General features: G+C 39.5%; 1 long non-coding RNA gene across 2 annotated transcripts; it reads left to right on the forward strand.

The window, feature by feature from the left end:
• Nucleotides 1-8,365: 8,365 nt before the first annotated feature.
• Nucleotides 8,366-9,730, forward strand: LOC143363999 (uncharacterized). Of its 2 annotated transcripts, XR_013083952.1 has the most exons (4): nt 8,366-8,965; nt 9,073-9,147; nt 9,222-9,334; nt 9,670-9,730. It is a non-coding gene; the product is annotated as an uncharacterized LOC143363999 (long non-coding RNA). The 2 variants fall into 2 exon arrangements; XR_013083951.1 differs by lacking the exon at nt 9,670-9,730 and having other exon boundaries at nt 9,222-9,407.
• The last annotated feature ends 7,297 nt before the right edge of the window (nt 9,731-17,027 follow it).

The raw sequence follows: 17,027 nt of genomic DNA on the forward strand, positions 1-17,027 counted from the left end.
GTTAACGCATAATTGAAAAGATAATTTTGTAAGTACCGGAATTATCGTCCTAATCGTTCTCTCGACCTGCCCGTTCCCTCTTGGAACCCCCGTCGTAACCAAGATATGTCGAATCCCTTCATCCATACAATAGTTTTGAAAGTCGACCGAAGTAAACGCCGCTCCTCGATCGGAAATGATTCTCTCGGGATTTCCGAAAACTTTCTGCTGCCCACTTAGCTTATTGATAACTTCCTTCGCGTTGACACTTTTAGTAGGATATAACCAAATAAATTTTGAAAAACTGTCTATTACTACGAAAATATATCGGTAAGCTTTAGTTGTCGCTGACATCGGTCCTACATGATCAACATGGTAGGTATTTAACGGTTTATCGCCTTTTGGCAACGGCACTAACTCTCCCTCTTTCTTACCGGCTTTCTTATCGGATATGATACATGGGATACAGCAGCTAATAAAATTTTTTAGTTTATCCTCTAGCCGCGGGATATAATATTCGGTTTCTATAGTTTCTTTCATTTTCTTAATACCGAAATGGCCGTTTTCGTGTGTGTTCCGTATTATTTCGGTTTGCAAACAGGATGGCTCTACTATTAAATCCCTATCATTCTTTCGCTTCATTAAAATATCGTGATCTATGAAATAGTTATCATATGGTTCGTTTTGCAAAATGCATTTGATCGCGTGTAATCGCTCGTCTTCAAATTGCTTTTTCTTTATCATCGCATGTAAATGATTCGTAACAACTAACGCGGGATGTCTACTGAGCGCGTCCGCATGTTTAAGTCGCGTTCCACTTCTGTGTTCTACCTCGTAATCGAACTCTTCGAGGGTTAGTGCCCATCGCGCTACCTTCGGAGACAAATCTTTTTTAGTTAGAGTCTTTTTAAACGCCTCGCAATCCGTAACTATTTTAAATCTGATACCGAATAAATAAATACGTAGTTTCTTTACTGCGTTAATTATGGCTAGCACCTCTAATTCGTAAGAGTGTAGTTTCTTTTCTGCGTCAGTCGTTTTCTTACTGTAATAGTGAACCGGATGAAATTTACTGTCTTCGTCAGTCTTTTGTAGGAGAATTGCCCCGTAGCCTTCCTTGCTGGCATCAGTATGCAGTTCTGTGATAGCTTGCGGATCATAGATACGTAGTACTGGCTTCACGGATAATACTAACTTCAATTTTTGAAATGCCTCCCTCTGACTACTATCCCATACGAATGCCTGCTCTTTCTTAATCAAGTCCGACAAAGGTCGAGCCATCTTTGAATAATCATGGATAAATTTACGAAAATATCCCGTCAATCCTAGGAAGCTTTGCACGGCTTTCTTACTTTTCGGTATCGGAAATTTTTCGACTGCTTTGATTTTTGATTCGCTTGGGTACACGTTTCCGTTTTCGATTTCCTGACCAAGGTATTCGATTCGCGTTTTGAAGAATTGACATTTGTTCCAGTTGATCATTAACCCGTTTTCTTCCGCTACTTATAACGTCTCTAATAAATTTTCGAATGCCTGTTCATCGTTTTCTCCGGGAATAATAATATCGTCTACGTACGTGAAAACTACTTTGCGTCTCACTAGATCTTTAAATATTTCGTCAATGAATCTAAGAAAACTAGTAGGGCTAATTGATAGTCCGAAAGGTGTTTTTAAAAATTCATATTGTCCGTCGGGCGTTACGAATGACGTATATTTCCTACTTTGTTCTGCCATTGGTACGTGAAAGAAGCCGTTTTTAAGATCTATTACTGAAAAGATGCGGGCTTTCCTTAATTCGTCTATTCTGTCCTCTATAAGTGGCATTGGAAAATGATCTCTCTTAAGGGGGCCGGCAGGTCGACTCTGTGTAACCACACACATACATGAAATCCATATACGTATATGAACTTGCAAGGGTCAAAATGTTGACAAATTGACGCTTCAATATCGCAATGAGCAGTTTAAAAGTGGTCACTTGGGTTTCCTAAAAGTCCAATCTAGGTCTGTCCAGAGCCCAAATTGCGAATTTCTACCTCATCGTCGAGTAATTTGTAATATTCGGCAGAAATCTCGCTTTCTGAAGCAAGGATGACGTCACAAGATGGCTGCCGCAGAGAGATTCTCTTAATTTCGAGAGATTTAGTGTTCGTATCGAAAAAAACGCTCTGGACAGACATAGCAAAGACATGTACGAACACGGTGGTATGCATTTTTAATTGATTACTTACTTATTTAAGGCGTAAAATGTCTAGAAAAAAACGCACCATTTCGCGGTTCCGCTTACTAGCGCCCCGGTCTCCCCGCGGCAAACACTGTACCTTGCGATAGAATACGGTCGATAATGCAGGTCGATATTACAGGTTTACATATGTACGATATGTATGCTGCCGAATATTGCAAATTACTCGACGATGAGGTATAAATTCGCAATTTGGGCTCTGGACAGACGTAGATTGGACTTTTAGGAAACACAAGTGACCAGTTTTAAACTACTCATTGCAAAATTGAAGCGTCAATTTGTCAAGATTTTGACCCCTGCACGTTTCGCTACGCATCTCGTAACGTCACGCTTGCTTCGAACGCCTCGCGACTGGCAGTATGCTGCCGAATATTGCAAATTACTCGACGATGAGGTATAAATTCGCAGTTTGGGCTCTGGACAGACGTAGATTGGACTTTTAGGAAACACAAGTGACCACTTTTAAACTGCTCATTGCAATATTGAAGCGTCAATTTGTCAAGATTTCGACCCTTGCACGTTTCGCTACGCATCTCGTGACGTCACGCTTGCCTCGAACGCCTCGCGACTGGCGGTATGTTGCCGAATATTGCTAATTAATCGACGATGAGGCAGAAATTCGCATTTTGGCCTCTGGACAGACCTAGATTGAACCTTTAGGAAAGACAATTGACCATTTAGAAACTGCTCATTGCAATATTGAAGCGGCAATTTGAAAATTTTCTGACCCTTGCACGTTTCGAAAGAGGCCACGACCTTCGGGTCATCGATTCTGTTGAAACTTTGCATACTTATAGATCTCGTTGTCCTGTTCACAAATATACACCATTATAGGGGCAGATACTCAATAATTTTCGCGATATTAACGATTGAAGTTTCATTATTTCCTATGTAATGCCGTATTTTTTTCTACGGTACAACAAGATTCGGTTTGGCGTGACTGCAGCGTACCAAGTTTTCAACCGGACGACCAGTGTTCAAATCCTGTCTACTAACGTATTTTTTTAAATTTCATTATGTTTTATCATTGTATATATATAATATCAATTTCACTTCAAAGTACCGATTTAATTTTGATAAAATATAGCAGGCCGAAGGTCGTGGCTTCGCCTTAGCATCTCGTGACGCCACGCTTGTTTCGAACGCCTCGCGAAATTCACATTTTGGCCTCTGAACCAGAATAACCAGAGAGTTATCAAATCATTTCAACGGAAAAATTGTGATTTCATTAGTTTCTTTTCGCAGAAATCGATTTTTTCCAAAATCCTGAGGTGACAGACAAATTTTATGATCGGATTTGATGTCAGCGTGATAAAATCTACGAGAACAGATGTACAGAATGTCAAGAAAAATCTAACAGTGCATGGCATTGGATAAATCACAATTTTGTTTAAATATTCCAAGTTTATTTTCAAAGTTAAAACATGTTTGTACCATAGTCTCTCTATTTTTCCCTTCTTTTGCAATATTTTAACTTCTAAAAAAAAATCATAGCTCTATCTCATTTCTATCGAAAGTTCTTTGATTTTGACAGAAACTTCGTCACTTTGTCAAATATAGTGTTACGAGTATCGATATGTTACGATATCGAGACATCACGCCGAATGGTCTTCGTTGTATTGTCGTCACTAAGACAACGCGGCTAACTTCTCGGTTTTATATATTGTAAACATATATAAAACTTTGGAAAATGCTATAAACTTTTATATATATATGATATTATTCAAGTTTATTTTACGTTTAGTCTTTAGTTGTAAATTTGTATTTGTTTGTTTCTTAACTTCAGATTTGACATCTAAAGTAAAAAAATATGACAAATTTTGTTTAATTTTTTATGCGCTTTGTGGCATAAAAAAAGCTGCTTTAATTTCATTTTGAATATAATTTTCTTTCTGACAGGAAGTAAATTCTGACTCATTTTCTTTTTAAAAGAAGTCCTGTTAATATATGTATAAAATTATTATAATGTTAAGAATAAACTGATTCAATTTAATATAAATCAAATGATTTCCTTAGCTTTTGCATACACGTGAGTTTGATTTCAGAGATAGTAGCAAAAAACTGCAAAGGTAATGTGACAACGAGTCCTGTGTATATCTATGCGCCCGTGGCAATGTACGTGTTAGCATGTGTTGGTCGGCTGAATCGGGCTCATGCAGAAATCAGTTTCACGAAACGCTTGTAAATTTACGGGTTTGATGACATGGCAACAGTGAGGCGAAGATGATATGTGGCAACCATGTCTAGTCGCTAGCTTTCTCTCTCAATTTTCGTTTCTCTTTTCCACTACTTTTCAAGTCGGCATTTCATATATTCTTTTTTACCGATATGTCGTAGACGCGATGTAGTTCCACAAAAAAAATTTTAATCATTCCACAATCAGTTTTCCCTACTGACCGTTCGAGGACCGTTCGAGGATTGGCGTGACAGTCAAGGCCAAATGCCTGCCGGCCCCCTTAATTCGCTTGTTCAATTCGCGGTAGTCTACGCAAACCCTATACGAACCGTTTTTTTTTTTTGGTACAATAACCACTGGACTCGCATACTCGCTTTTACTCGGTTGGATCACTCCGTCCTTCAACCATTCATTTATTTGCTTGTTTAATACAGTCTTTTCTTTTGGTGCCAATCTCCGTGGTTTCAAGCTAACTGGCGAATGATCGTTTACCGATATAACTGTTTCGATTTTTGTGCTTACCGTACGTTCAGGCGTGTATTCCGCAATTACAGTCTCTAATCTGTCCTTATATTTACGCTCGACGTCTAATTCTTTAGCATTCACTTCGGTGCACAACACTCTCATCAGTTCACTACACACTGTTTCACTGTTGTTTTCCGCGTCTGCTTCTTCCCGGTCCTTCCCTGCCTCCTCCTTCCCGTCGGTGACGTTGACTGGAACTTCCTCTGCTTGTTCGGTTGCTGGTGGTATCCTCTGCATTTTTATTATTTCTCCTTGTCGTAGCTGTATTTCCACGTTCGCCAAGAAATCTTGCCCCAGTATCACGTCGTATGGTATCGTGTGCGTCGGTACCACAAACAAATTCAGATCGTATTCTTCGTTCTCTATCCTCACGTGGTTTTCAAACGTGCCGATAACCGGCGTCAGTGCGTTACCTGCTCCCGTAATAACCGTGGGTGTTGCTTTGAGCGAGGGACAGCCTGCTTCTTGATATTTTACTTTTGAAATTAACGAAAGTTCACTTCCAGAATCGATCAAAGCATGGCACTGTATATCGTTTATTCGTATATCGCGTGTCGTTCTTGACCTGGAGATGCAGTTTACGTTGACTGCGTTGTTACTGTTTTCTTGATTTGGGCAACGACTTGCGATATGTCCGAAGTTGTTGCATTTAAAGCATTTCGGTCCCTTTCCGCGTTCTGGGCAGTTCTTTGCTTCGTGATCGGGTATTCCGCAGGTGTTGCAGCGTGGTGCCCGTGGTTTGCTTGCCACGTTCGGTTTTTCTCTGCTTCCTGTCGTTTCATCTTTTTTCTTCGGATATACTTTCCGATCCGATTTCTTCTTCATCCGATCGTATACATCTAAATTAGCTTTTAATTGTTCGATTGTATCTGCCTGATACAGTATCATTTTATTGTGTTCCTGATCCTGTATGCCGTCTACGATGTGTTCGATCAGTGCGTTGTCTTCTATATTACTTTCGCTAGCAATTTCCATCATTGCGTATATGTACTGTCGCCCTGTCTCCTGCGGCTTCCTCTTCCGTCTTGACAGCTGTGCGTGCACTTGAGCACTGTTCACCACGGTTTTAAATTCTTTTTGTAATCGTTCCTTTAAAATTTTCCAAGAGGTAACACCTCTTTGTGATGTCAAAAATTGCCTGGCTGACCCTTTCAACATCCTTTTCCCATAGACGAACATCTGCAGGTCATTCCACTGCAGTAGTGCACCGGTTTCTTCAAATTCGTCGAGCCATTTGCGGATCGACAATTTGTCATCGCCTGTGAAACACGGCAATGATTCCTCGACGTCGCGGATCGTGAATATGCTTGTTTGTGTTTCCGTCTGTCGTTTCTTCATCTTTTTTCTTTGTTTTCTCTCAACCTCGTTCTCTTCTATTACGGATTCTTTAGATTCGAACTCTTCGTATTCCGATTCTTCAGTTCTCGCTTCTTCATCCTGCATTCCTTCGTATTCTTTCAATCGTTCCTGCAGTTCTGATTTCGTGCCCTTCGTGTTTAAATGTAATTGATTCAGCTTCTTCCTTAATTCCTGTATTTTCATTTCGTCTATTTTGGTCTCTTTTGTTTTTCGCGTGTCCAAGATGGTCTCGTCTATTTCGCTTTCTTCCGAACATGAGGCGGTTATCACATTGTTGATTCCATCTGCCATTGTTCCCCTTTCTTCTTTCACTTTTCCTTTATCAGTCTTTTCACTAAAGCAATTCGTGCTGTTCCGTCAGTTATCACTCACTTATTGTTTCACTTTCACTTTTACTTGCGCGATAACTGTACCGTACCGACGAATGCCTCGTTTCGCTTTTCTCTTCGCCCGTTACGCTGTTGTCTCAAAATCGTCACGAGTGATCGCGTACCGATTTATATCGAAATTTTGGCTTTATCCCGGACGAGCCCCCAATTGTAGGATTGAGACGGGTAACGGACTAACAAAGTGTTCAATAAAACAAGAATTTAATATGAAAGGTCCAGAAAATAGGTTCAACGTACAATCAACTGCTCACGCTCGTGGTTCGAAGACGAAAGACCCCCAGGCCCGGCGCCTCCGCGCGTTTTATTTGTTTTTCCGCGTTCTCGAATCTTCGATGATCGCAACGGTCGCCACGCTTCTCGAAGCTTCCTGAATCGTCGATGCGTCTCCATGGCGGGAACGATCGCAACGTTCCGAAACGTCGCATCGAGACGCCTTCGCAGAGGGAACGCTCGCGCTCCCACATATATATATATGAGCTGTTTATTTTGAAAGTGGCCCAAGTCCATTTATACTTCAATTGAGATATTTAAGGGTTTGTGTTTCAATGCAATTAAAAATCTACGTACAGAATACTAATGAGTCATACCGCTTAAGTGTATATAAAGGAGTTAAATTTATAGTTCCTATTAAAATAATGGCAATTATTAAGTGAATAATATGCGTTTTCTTATCAAGAATGGAGTTAGGCCAATTTCAAAATTAACAACCAGATTCGTTATAAAATTTGAAGGAGCCCAAGTCCATTCAACATAATTTAAGATGCTTCAAATCGAAAAAAACAATACTCAATTTATTTTATATATCTTTACAACACTTCAAAAACATAATTTATGCGATTCAAAACATTTTTTAACTACATAAATTACAAAACAATTTACTGCTCATCTACATTTTGTGTGTGTGAAAGGGATTCGAAGAAATTATGATATTCCGGTGGTATATATCGTAGTAGGTCCATTATATCCTTGTATTTTGCTGTTGTAATGTGTCTGATATTTTTATACAGTTGTGTCAATACAATATATTCGAACTTTCTTGGTCTACCCCGATGTGGTAATAATTCCAGGACTTCAAAATGTTCATTCTCATTCACTAATGTCTTATAGAAAATTTTACACGGTTCATTTCTGACAAAACGCATCCAACATATTTTTAACCAGTTTATCGATTCTCCGTTAGAATTTTTTACCCTTTTAAAAATTGCGTCTTCTAATAATTTTGTTGATACAAAATCTTCTTGTTTCATTTAATTTACAATAAAGTTATTACCTTTTCGGCACTTTTTGATAATATTATAATAATGTTGGGGGACAAACAGTAAATTATTTTTTTTTAATGACATTTCTACCACGCCAAAATCTCTATCATTTGGTAAAAACGAATATCCTGATATTAAGAATTTGTGATCTATGATTTCCACATTATTTTCAACAGTTTGTACAATTTTTAGCCACATTAAAGCTACTTTAATGTTTCTATTTTGTCCTGCACACATGTCACTGTAAGCTATAATGTGTCTTTCACTTCTTAAATTTTTAACATGTTTTAGGATGCATGAAGCTATTTCTTGAGCACCGTTTTTTGTAAAACTGAGGTTAACTTGTTAAATACTAATTAATTAAAATTACCTTCATTACTGCCTTCGGACATTATCAATAATAAATATCTCAATTTAAGTATAAATGGACTTAGGCCACTTTCAAAATAAACGGCTCATATATTGTTTGAACTACCAGAAAGAAAGAAAGAAAACTACCAGAAAGAAAGGAGGTGTTAGCTGCGTTTCTTGATGTTCATGAAGCTTTTGATAATGTTTGTGTTGATATTCTTCTTTCCAAACTTGCGAATATTGGCTGCTCACTTAATATCCTAAAATTCATCAAGTTCTTAACTCATGAAAGATTTGCGTTCTCTACTCTTTCTGAAGATACGAACAGAGTTGTCTGTAGGGGCGCCCCTCAGGGCGGCGTTCTTAGCCCTTTGCTATATATCATTTATGTTGCCAATATCTCCGATAATGTAATGAGCTCTGTCACTGTCTCTCAATTTGTAGATGATAGTACTGTTTTCCATGAATTCGAATCTACTAGCAGTGGCAGAAATATTATTAAAGTTCCGTTTCACAACTATTTTTGTTTTGGGATTGTAACGAAAATTTAAGAAATGTAATTTGTAGAATCATGTCGGTTTCGGTATTGTAACGATTTCGGTATTCATCCAAAGGCTACGCCGAGTTTACACACGGCCGCGCGTCTCGGCCCCCTACTACATATTATTTAAAAATGCTTTCGAGTTAGGTATGTATATAAAAACTTGTATGTTACTAATTGTGCTAATTGTTTAATTATTTTTCATCAATAATCATTACGTATATCGGTATATCAACTATGATTATTGTTTTCAGGTAGATGCAGCGACAGGACTGTTGACGTCAAACAAAATAAGACAGATGAGGTATCGATGAATTCTATAAGTATTGGTAAGTTAATAGAACTATGTAAACGAATTTAAATATGGAAGTACCTATTTGTAAACAAAAATCTAAATTTTCAGGAAACCAGCAAACCCAAAACATGGTAATATTATTGTAAAGAAAGTAATCTCTGTGCGCATGCATGGAGAGGGATGCCGAAGCAACCCGAGAGTTACCGAACCAAGCCGACGTGGTTCGTACCTGCGTCGTAATAAAAACTCTGTCGTGGTCGTGCGTAGTATCCACACGTTTTAAAAGAATAGAACCGTTCCACCTTATATATATATACATCAAAAGTATCATTGTTAAACCAAGTTAATAACTACTTATAAAATATACATTGTTAACACAGATCAGTGATAAGCACCGTGCATTTTCCTCTCCACTTCCGCGCGGTACATTCTTTCCCTCGCAACAATTATGGAACAGCATTTGAAAACGATCATCGACTTACAGCGTCTACTACGATTTACGTCACTTTTAACCGCTTGTAGCTCGTGTCTATATCGATTTCGATGAAATTTTTAGGGTGTGCATAAAAAACATACATATATTGTGACGTCGCAGAATTGCCTACGTCCTTCCGAACCGATAACGAGAGGTCCGCCCACGCCTAGATGGAGGGGTTGCTGAAGGAGCAGGAGCTCGTTGTCCGGGACATCTGGAGCCCCAATTTCATTGCTAATGTACTATTTAATAATAATAATATTTAATAAACCATGGTGGCATTAATCGGCATAACATGCATTACTGGAGTGTAGAAAATCCCCACTGGTTACGACAAGTTGAACATCAACGTCTTTGGTCGGTTAACGTTTGGTGTGGAATCATGGGGAAAAAACTCATTGGTCCTTATTTTATTGAAGGTAATTTGAATGGAATCAAATATCGAAATGTCCTGGAACAGGAACTACCATCACTACTTGAACATGTTATCTTGGACGTTCGACAAAGTATGTGGTTTCAGCATGACGGTAGCCCAGCGCATTACTCAATAGCAGTACGGGAAGTATTAGACCGTGAATACAATGGTCGGCGGATTGGCAGAGGTGGGCCGATTAATTGGCCTGCTAGGTCGCCTGATTTGACATCGCCGGATTTCTTTCTGTGGGGCTACCTAAAAGATAAGGTTTATCAACAAGTGTCAACAATTCGTGAAAACATGGTAGAACGCATAAGAAACGCTTGCGCTGAAATTCCCGCAGATATGCTTCTGTCCTGTGTACAGTCATTTGAAGAAAGGATTAATAAGTGTATTGAAGTTGAAGGTCAAAATGTCGAACACTTACTCTAATTAATTGAACAGTAAGAGGCAAGGAGAGATCCGTTATAACGAGATACGATCAAGTGCACGCGTACCCGGCGAAAATTCAAAGTCGATTTTCTCGAAAACAAAGCCTCACATGAAAAAATTTTGTTCCATATTTTCGACTTATTTTTTCATGTAGAATCATCCCCTTTTCGCTTGTACCATCAGTTACCGAACACCCTGTATAACCCAGTATATACAGAATATTTCACCTAACTTGACCACCTTAAATATATCGCTTATTTTGCATGATAGAAAAAATGTCAGGGGTAGAAAATATTCTGTTTGAAGGCGCCAATGCGGTGATGGGCCGAATTTTTTTCTCATGGTCATTTTTTTCGAGATTTCAAGGTCATCGTATGTTTTCTTAAATGGGAACGCATATTTCCACTACAACAGTCTTATACTTAGCTTATGAAAAAACAAATCCAACGAGGTGTAATGTGTTGACATTCACGTGACCCTTAGCGAGGAAATTATGAAATGTTTGTCAGTAACTTCAGGGGCGTCGTTTATGCGTTCGGGGACGGTAAATGAAGGAATTTAAATTTCATTGAAACGGTGTACCGTGTAATTGTTCCTGGTGCTTGTAAACAGACATTCGTATTCTCCTTTCATCGATTTGATATGTTTACAAGCATTATTATCAAAGCGATAATCTGACCACCCCATGGGACGACTGCACCATCCTCGCCGGGACCCCCTTGTCTGATGTCCGACATAGTCCTTCGTCCCGCGTCGTCGCCTCCGGGTTGTCTGGCCCGTGTGCAACGTTTCCATTTTCAAAAGATCTGTGCAGATGATTTTTCCTTGTAACAGCCATGGGTTTGTCGATAGAAGATCGTTGCAAAATTTGCAACGTCACATATATATATATATACAGGGTGGCCCACATAACTCTGAACAGCTCAATATCTCGAAAACTATGCCATCGATTTTAAAGTTCTTAGTCTTAAATTGCATGGAACTGAAGGGCCTTCCTGACTACATAAACGTGAAGTGGCCTCCCTTCCCTTTTAACGGGGGAGGGGAGGTACCTTTATAATTTTAAATGGAACCCCCTATAAAATGTTACATATTTAGATTCTACAGGAAAAAACAAGTCAATTTTGTCGGAAACATTTTTTTGTCAGATACTTCCATGATGAGATATAACAGTTTGAAGTTTCGAGTTGTAGGTACTTGAAGCGCTCGGAAATAGCGTTATGGAATAATACGCGCTTGAGTTCTTTTCTTATTCATGAAGAAACACAAACAATAATATTTACAATTCTTGAGTTTGACTCACTTATCTATGAAAACGTTTTCAGTTTAGAGCTGTTATTCAAGCAGTAACATTGTGATTATGGCTACTTTTGACACAGAAGTGAATATGTTATTAACGTTAGGTGTTTTTTGAACGTTATGGGATCAAAAAATGTCATGCAACATTTCATAATTTAGAAAAGCGGCTTCGCGAGCACGGTGAATTGTGTAAAAAAACTCGCAATAAACTTAAAGCTGTCACTAATGAAAATAATAGTGCCAGTATTCTTGTTGCAATTACATTAAATCCTCATATTAGTCAACGTACACTTGCACAAACATCACATATTAGTCGTTCATCAATTCAACGAATTTTAAAACGGCAAAAGTATCATCCATATCACATGGTTTTATCACAAGAGCTTTCGATAGCAGATTACGATCACCGCGTAAGATTTTGTGAGTGGCTGCAGGGTGTTGTGAAAAATGACTTTTTGTGCAAAATACTTTTTTCCGATGAGGCCACTTTTATGAATTCAGGGCATGTAAATAGACATAATCTGCATTATTGGGCCGTGGAAAACCCAAATTGGATGCGATGTGTTCCCTTTCAACATCGATGGTCTTTAAATGTTTGGTGTGGCCTAATAGGAGACTTTGTGATTGGACCTTATTTTTTTCAAGAAACTGTAACATCTGCAAGTTATTGTGATTTCTTAAAAAATCATTTGCCTGCGCTTTTGGAAGATGTGCCACTGCACGTTAGAAGAGAAATGTGGTTCCAACAAGACGGCGCTCCTCCACATTTTGCAATCATCACCAGGCAATTTTTGAACGAAAAATTTGGGAACAAATGGATAGGTCGTGGGGGACCTCGTCAATGGACTCCTCGTTCCCCGATCTAAAACCATTAGATTTTTTCTTATGGGGATATGTAAAGGACAAAGTTATGTTTGAACCACCGACGACAAAAGAGGATATGAAACAAAGAATACGTGACGCTTGCGCTTCAGTGACTCCCGAAATGTTAAAAAATGTTAGAACAACTTTGATGTTTCGAGTAAGTAAATGTTTACAAGCCCGTGGTGGACATTTTGAACATTTAATTTAAAGTACATTTTATTTCTTCACGAATAAGCAAAGGACTCAAGCGCGTATTATTCCATAACGCTATTTCCGAGCGCTTCAAGTACCTACAACTCGAAACTTCAAACTGTTATATCTCATCATGGAAGTATCTGACAAAAAAATGTTTCCGACAAAATTGACTTGTTTTTTCCTGTAGAATCTAAATATGTAACATTTTATAGGGGGTTCCATTTAAAATTATAAAGGTACCTCCCCTCCCCCGTTAAAAGGGAAGGGAGGCCACTTCACGTTTATGTAGTCAGGAAGGCCCTTCAGTTCCATGCAATTTAAGACTAAGAACTTTAAAATCGATGGCATAGTTTTCGAGATATTGAGCTGTTCAGAGTTATGTGGGCCACCCTGTATATATTATAAGGTGACAAAACTGCCTCGGTTCCTCTGAAGCTAGAGAGGAATCTCCAGCAGTCAAGTACGAAGGACCGGACCGCCCTGTGGCAGGACTTTTCCGAAAAGATAGTTGCGAACGCTCTCACAGGGACGTCCGAGAAATTAAGAGACAAATAATAGCGCATTTCGTGCGTCGTGTCTAATCGCGCGATGAAAAGTTTCAGAACCGTAACCCGGGCCCAAGGGGCCTGGATGCATTTTCTTCAATCAATATCCTCTGCTGTCGTGACTTGGGGACACTCACTTCGCCTGAACTATTGGAAATCTCCCCGGGGAGGAACGAAAAGGATCCCGAGCCCGGGCCAAGCAAGCCGGAGGCGCCGACGAGGGACCAAGGGGACCCAGAAGACAACCGATTCGAAGTCCCGCCGACGCCTCGCCCCGCAACTCCGATGGACCCCTGCGGAAGCGGCTCGAGGAGACCTGGAATGTCATTGGACATTCCCGGTCGCAGAAACGCGATCGTTAGGGAAATCGGGAGATGAGTAGGTCAGGGGCCCTCCCGTCGGGTTGCGTTTCTGCGTAGCGATCATAGGGCACGCGACAGCGATTGGCGGAAGAAAAGATTAGGAAAGTGGGGGACGCCTCGCATCCGCGTTCTCGAGCCCACCGAAACTTCGCGTCACTGTTGCATTGGCCGTAGAGCAAACAAGTCGTTATCCGAAACTTTGTAACCACGATCCAATTATGAAAATACGTTATATTGTTGAACAATTAAGAACATCCTTGTTACTGCGTAACAACAGCGAACCGTTAAATTGTCAAACGAAGGAAAAATAAAATATCGTATAGCCTGCCTTGCCGTGCAGCATACCGGTCAGGGATGCCTTTGGGTAGCGTGGCACAAACTCCGTATTTAAAATTAATCAGGGGTGCAATAGAATTACCAGTAAAACGCCGTAAAAACCGTAATTTGTACAACCTTCTAATCTGCGTCTGCCGACAAAACGGTTGGGCATTTATGAACACGCGATAAACTTCGGAACGTCTAAATTGTTTTATTGCCGTAATCGTCAACTACCTGCGCTGACGAACCGGGAAATTCCCAGCGTTAGTCCACCCCCACAAGAAGCGTCTTCTGACAAAAATATTCCGCCAATTAAATTTCGAGAAATCAATCCCCCGCCAACGCTCGGTTCGCATGCAGACCAGGAAAGATGAGACTCTCGAAAACCCGGCAAAGCAACAACATCTAACATCTAACTCGCCGTCCGATACATTGTAACTTAGTTCTCACTCGCCGTAGTCACCGTACAAGTTTTGGTTAGTAGTCCAATCCCATGTTTCGCGACGCGAATTAAATTCTCATTTTGAGTCTCTTTGAAGTCGTTCCAAAACGACAAGCCGTTTAATTAATAACGATCTAACGAACAAGATGGCGGCGGAAAGCGAATAAAAGACTGCTCTCGCATGTGTGAGTCACGAGATTCTTATAATGAGATAGTTGGCTAGAAGAGAAGAGAACAAAAAGAAGCAACCGGTAAATGCGAAATTCGGAATGTGTCACCTGTGACCCAGAATTCATAATCAAGACAGGTCAACGTCTTGACTTCGTTTCAAGTAAATAGTGGAAACAATTCATTCTACACGAAAATTGTCGAGAAAAACATTTTTTAATGGTCAATTCAACCTCTTAAAAATTCCCACATATCGATTTGTTTAAAAAGTACGTATAGTAACACTAAAACTAGAGGCCGCGTCAAAATAACGGATTCAGTATTATTTAATCTACGAGTGGCGAGATAGTGTGCAAACGCATTCACGGAAGATCATTCAAGAAATATATTTCAATACATTTCTGGTACGTTCACCGAAACAAAATACTTGAAGGTATACTAGCTACTCATCCCACGCCTGGTATTGAATAATGATACAAAACAAAACAATTGAGCTGCACAAGACCCTGCTGTTAAAACACGGAATTTATTTATCCTACTCAGCACCTACATGGTGTAGACGGAAATAAAACGATTTTCTCTCTGTAGACATTTTCCAGCAAGAAATCAAAATTTCATTGCATTCTCTTGAAAGCCTCTCGAAAGCCATGCCCGTCCAGTCTCGTTTTCTCCGTCAAAATAAAATGCAATAATATCGACAATAAAAGCTAACGTTTCAGGCGATGCACTTTAAAATTTCGCAGGTGATGACCGAAGCCGCCCCGATCAATCGTCTTATATAAAAAAATATTATGTCACTAGCATGTGACCGATGTGTTACTCAAAGTGTTAACGAGAAATAAAATCATAATATATTAGCAAATTCGAAAAAGGGAAAAGGGAAGAGGAACAGAGATAAAATGGTGTTCGAACACGTGTTAATAGAACAGTCGAAAGTTTCATTAGCCAACAAAATGAAATACGTCACAGCGCAGTGCGTGCATCCAAGTGGAAAATGTCCTTTCATTAGCGTGCACTGTGCATGAATTATATATGCACCCTGTACGCACTATACAGTGAATTCTCGTCATAAGCCAGTTGCGCGATTGTGGCGACTGACTATTATACGAAATCGGAGGTTCTCGCCGAGCGTCGCATTTGAAATACACAGGGCACGCTGGACCCCTAAGAGTCATATCCGTCTACCAGTCATAAAAAAACCTATGACCACTAAGCGCTAGAGACAAGAAGACTGCGAAAATATCCTTCTCCTTTCATACAAATATTTGTGGAATTTTTCTGACTAAAATGATACCAAATATGATATAATTTCAATGATATTTACTTGTGTAATGAACGATGAAAGTTACTTCCCATTACAATTATGTTAACGGAAAATTAGTGTAAAATGATCCGAATTGTATCGCGTTTTGTATCATTTTAGTAAACAAAATTTAGCAAATATATTAGTGAAAGTCTCGTAAATAAATAATTAATAATAAAAAGTTTAAATTTTGATTTAAAGGCCTGAGCTCACGTCAGTCTTTCATTTTTCCCGAACGCTTCGACTCTCCGCGTCTCTCTTTCTTTCCCATACGTTGCCCTTGTTTTCTACGCGAAACTTTAATCGTTCATTACACACGTAAACATCATCGGAAATATATCATATTTGGTTTCATTTTAATCAGAAAAATGTGACGAATATGTTGATAAAAGTTTCGTAAAAAATAATGAAAAATAAAGAAGTTTTGTTATTGGATTAGTAGTGGTATCCTGGTTTTACACCGATATACGACGGCGGCGGCGGCGACGGCGGTGGCTCTCCAGCTTCGGCCCCTCACGGGATATACCTCGGGGTAGTGGGGATAATGCGATGTCGGCTAAATAAAATGCTCGACGATGTGTGAATGTATGTACACCCCCGATTCACTGTACTGATGAACGGATTATCATAAGCTCACCGATGCAGGGCAGACAACGTGCACCCTCGAACGAAATGAAGTTTATTTTTCCATTCTATTACGTTTTTTACATTTTCATTACAGTGTGAAATGCATTCTATATTAAAGAACAAACGATAAAAAAAGTTTGTGTGCCTTTGAAAGGCAAAGTTTCTGTTGCAACCATGCTGTACTTTATCGAAAATGCTCATCGAGTTAGGGATTGATAGAATAGTCTGTAAACAACGCACCAACCGGGAAAGCAGAAAAGCAATAAGCATATAATCGGTTGTACGTGACTAATGAGAAATTTCATTACCCGAGTAACCGTGCAACAGTACTTTGATGATCAGGGAAATCATGGTAATATCAGCTGGTATGGTATTTACGCATGGTATGGTACGCAGGTATTTACAATCGGATATTTACCGTTGAATAACATTTCCTGGGAAAACAGATGTGTGTGAAACGGCCGACGCA

This window comes from Halictus rubicundus, unplaced genomic scaffold (assembly GCF_050948215.1).
Source record: "Halictus rubicundus isolate RS-2024b unplaced genomic scaffold, iyHalRubi1_principal scaffold0207, whole genome shotgun sequence".
Lineage (NCBI taxonomy): Eukaryota > Metazoa > Arthropoda > Insecta > Hymenoptera > Halictidae > Halictus > Halictus rubicundus.